The sequence below is a fragment of the Canis lupus genome, chromosome 2, assembly GCF_011100685.1.
Source record: "Canis lupus familiaris isolate Mischka breed German Shepherd chromosome 2, alternate assembly UU_Cfam_GSD_1.0, whole genome shotgun sequence".
Classification (NCBI taxonomy): Eukaryota; Metazoa; Chordata; class Mammalia; order Carnivora; family Canidae; genus Canis; species Canis lupus.
Genome location: NC_049223.1, coordinates 47363785 through 47368354, shown reverse-complemented (window position 1 = coordinate 47368354; position 4570 = coordinate 47363785). Strand labels below are relative to the sequence as shown.

General features: G+C 48.5%; 1 pseudogene; it reads left to right on the top strand.

The window, feature by feature from the left end:
• The first annotated feature begins 1340 nt into the window (after positions 1 to 1340).
• Positions 1341 to 1435, top strand: LOC119870547 (annotated as a pseudogene).
• Positions 1436 to 4570: the final 3135 nt, after the last annotated feature.

Genomic DNA, 4570 nt, shown 5'->3' with positions numbered 1-4570 from the left:
GCCCTATTTCCAAGTGTAATGAATAATAAGCACTTGTGCAAAACTAGAACCTTCAATTGTTGGAACACCTTTGTGCTTTTGTTCTTCAAAGGCAGAGTGTTTTCTAGCATTATATTTCTACCTGAAGGGGGAAAAAGACCCCTTTGATTTCTACATGTTCGGGCACACCACACAGATACATCTCATTTCTGGTCATACTGTATGCTGTCCCAGGATCAGTAAATAGTGAATGCATTTAATGTATTTATCAGCGTTCGTGTGTGCGTCTGTGTGTCCATACACACACCTATGTGCTGGTGTCAAAAATGTCTTCTATGTTAATGGAAAGCAAGCAACCTCTTGGGTGTTCCTCCACCATGAAATTAACTTTGCATCTTATCCATCAAATGAGTGCAAAGTGATAACAGGTCCCTGTTCCTTACAGAAAGCAAGGTGCTAGTCTACACCAGAAAAGGAATTCCACTAAGCATATCGCATTGCATATTTTCTGAAATGGCTCCCCTCCTTTTTTTTTTTTCCTAAGGAAAGTCTTTATTACTCCAGGGCTGCATAGATTGTAGAGGAAATATGGCTCCTGGGTTTCAACTTATTCTATTTAGATTGCCTTTCCTTTGCTTCCTCCTTGGAATATTTATCATGCTTGTCATCGAGAACTGCTTCTGAGCACCTAGCAGTGCCAAGAGTGGTACCAGGTGTGTGTGCTTGGCAGTCCTCACCTCTACTGCTGTCCACAGGCTCCAACTTGGATTTAGCCATGGTCATCACTCACACCCTCATGGCAGCAGCATCTTGGGGTGCTACCAGCACGACGACAAACAGTGAGAATGAGCACCAGGGCAGCAGCTGTTGTGGGTAAAGGCATGCGCCTGCACCTGGCTTGTGTTTGCCCTGCTGCTCTGACACCTCCCTCCATCCACCTTTCTCATCTGAAAGGCTTTTGTGTTCCACCAATGCCATGAGAGAATCACCAGGATGACACAATCTTAGAGAAAGGGATCTCAAAAAAACATCTATTTTGACCTGCTTATTTTAAAACTAAGGATATAGAGGCCTGATGGGTCAAGTTCCTTGGCCAAACTCACACAGGTGGTTGTTGGCAGATCAACGACTGGAGTCAAGTCATTGAACCCACTTTCCAATGCTCTCTCTACCATACCACTGGCTTCAACATTCGTTAGCACAATCCACAGTATGAAATGAATTTTCTATCATGACCCAGGATATCTACACATATATGCAACCAACAGAAAGTCTCAGCAAACAATACTGACCTTTACCATATGTGTGATACATTTTGGTATTTTCTATTGCGGTATATTCATCTTAAAATATTCTGGAGATTGCTTGGCAGCATGTATACTAAAACTGGAACAATACAGATAAGATTAACATGGTCTTTACACGAGGATAACATGCAAATGCTTTCCATATTTTTTGTACATTTACCAAATGTTCCTTTTCTTTCCAGGGATAATATTTATAGGTATACAGTCAAATAATTTGCATTTTTCCTAATTCGATACATCTACCGAGTGTCTAGGAAGGTGGGGGTTGAGTTAGATACAGAGAGGGGTCCCTTCCAGCTCTAACCTGTCATGTGTCTGATTTGGAATGATGTTATTGTCTGAAATGTCTTTGATTCTGAAAGGCATAATGATCTGGTATAGAGAACACTGAGTCTAGTCCTGGCTCCACCATCTTCCAAGTGTGTGACTTCGAGTTTTCTCTGTGTTCCATTCTCATCTGCAAGATCAAGCTGTTGCTAATTGACAGAGTCCTGAGAAGTGAACAAAATAATGCAAATGAATGCAATAAAAAGCTCCATACACAAGACTTGTTGGAACAGCGATGGTCTTAAATTCTCACATTTCAGAGAAATATGGTGTCTCAAGATGTTTCTGGATTCTCATCAAAACACCTGCATAATGTATTATGAATAAATTTGGTATCATAAAAGAAAAACTGTACCCTGGAACGGACTCATTTTTAAATGCATTTGCAGGTGTTTGGAGAGGGGCTGACCCTAAATCTTGAAGATACTCAGCCTGAGAAAAGTAGAAGTCATTGAGACCCAAGATGACTCCATGGTCTTGAAAGAGAAAGGTGATGAGTCACAAACAGAAAAATGTATTCCAGAAAGGTTACTACCAGTGGGTACGAAGAGGAGGAGTTGAATGAACATATGGCAAACGTTCAGATGCCACAGCCATGCTGCAGGCTGGTGGGACAAGTGAGGTGGAGTGAATGAACGAAAATGTTCCAGATGCACTTGATGCTGCTACAGCTGATCCGAAGATAGTGTCTTTCTAGGACATGGCTGAGCTGGGTTTTGGGGCACACCATCTTTGGCCACGCTAACTGCAACAAAACAAAGATTTAAAAACCGATACAGGAATTATTTCTGAAAATATTCAAAATGTCTGCAATAACCTTGCCCAGAACAAGAGAAGGACCCCCTGACAGCTGAGAATGCTAGGCAAAGCCACTCCGACGTTGCTTGCGGCTTTGGGGGAGAAGGGCACTGCTGGCCCCATTAGGTAGTCAGGGCTGCCTCAATGCTGCTGCTGCTGCTGCTGCTGCTGCTGCGTGAAACAGAGTAGGAATTGTCTCGAAAAATCCCCAAAAAGGGGAGGATCCTGGCATGGGCAGAGCGTGTGAAGGTGGCACGGAGGTGGCATGTTCTAATCCCTAAAATAGTGCATTATCACCACCAATGAGCTACTACAAGAAGTTCAAAGCATGTTTCTCACCAACACCATCAGAGAAACTGCAGCCCAAAGAGCAGCCACGGGTTTCAGGTGACCAAGTACGTGACGGCTGTCACCGTGCCCGTACGCAGATAACATAGTCTGTGTTTTTGAACAAAAAAGACATTTGTATCTTCCTTTTTCAAAAATAATGCCAGCTATGATTTCCAAGTTCACTCCACAGCCCACTGAACAGAGCCCATGAAAGCAGCACCCCCGCCCCAGGGAGGGGTGCAGGGTCAGCCTTGAGCAGCACGGGCACCTCCACCTACTCCCCAAGCTCACCTCCAGCCTGCTCCCCTCTTCTCCTCTGACACCCACTCCCACTGCACCCCTCATTCCAGAACTTTTCCAGGGCCTTCTGGAACCTCTGTTCCATGGTGAGCAAACCCCCTCAGCTTTAGCCTATTGGGGTGGGTTGTTGGGGTTGGAGGGACTTTCCTTTCCTGTTCCCTTTGCAGCCTGGCTCTGTCCGCAGGCACCGCTCACCACTGCTCCTTTTCTTTCAGGTAAATCCCTCCTCCCTCCCGGTGCCCCTGGGTTGCCCACCACTGCTCCCAGACCTCCTAACGGCATCTTACCATCATTCTGCTTCCATCGTACAATTTACCATCAACTCAGGCACCTGGATATCCAGGTGGACAAGGCCTCTACCCCACGGGCCCTCGCTCCTGTCCTTCCTTCCCTGCTCTGTCCACACATCGCCTGCCTTGTGCCACCCGCACTCTCCGTCTTCTCCTGCTCTCCGATCACCCCTTCCTCCCCTGAGACCTTGTCCCCTTTATTGCACTGACTCTGGAGCCTTGCTAGCCCCCATTCTCTCCATATGGCCCACCCCCACGGCTCCTTCATGGCCTTGCGTCCTTCCCCTTCCACCTAGACTCCAGGGCCTGGAACTTCAGCCACTCTTCTGACATTACTCTAAACCGACGGCCTACGAATTGATCTCATAATTGCACGTCCAACGCTTGAAACAAGAAATACAACCGACCGCCCCTCTCTGACATCCCTCCCTCCCTTTCTTCTTTTTTTAAAGATTTATTTATTTACTTATGATATACACAGAGAGAGAGAGAGGCAGAGACACAGGAGGAGGGAGAAGCAGGCTCCATGCAGGACCCCAACGTGGGACTCGATCCCGGGTCTCCAGGGTCGTGCCCTAGGCCAAAGGCAGGCACTAAACCACTGAGCCACCCAGGGATCCGTTCTTCCTTCCTTCGGAAATTGCATACATTTTACTACTGGACTGACACGTCTTCATTTTAAAACATTCCACAAAAAATAGGAAGGCACAAATGGCAAGATCTCCAACGACCGATGGAGTGAGGGCGTCCCCGCTGTCTGCGCATTCCCGGAGGAATGCGGGACACGGCCCCCCGGGTGTGCACACCCTCGTTCGGGAGCCACCGTCCGAGCCCTGTCGCCCTCCGTCACATCCACCCCGCCAACCAAACCAGAGCCCACCTCGCCGAAAGTGTCCCCGCGGCTGTGGTCGACGGAGCCCCGGGGCCCTCCCCAGGCTTAGCCTCTCTCCTGGCAGCGGGGCGCTGAGGGCCTCGCAGGTAAAGTCAAGCCCCCTGGCAGGAAAACCTTCATCTTTGTGACACCAGCACCCAGCACAGTGCCTGGCACTAGCCTGGGGACCCCTTGTGTTTGTCACGCTGAACGGTGTACCCGCGTGCCATGCCCACTACTCTGGCTGCGGTGTTGCAAAGGGGTGAAGAACACACGAAAACAGCGCAGCAGGTCAGCAGCTGCCCCCAGCTGGGCGCCTGCTTGGTTCCGATGCGGGGTGAGGATCACCTGCCCTCCCAGCTCCTGTC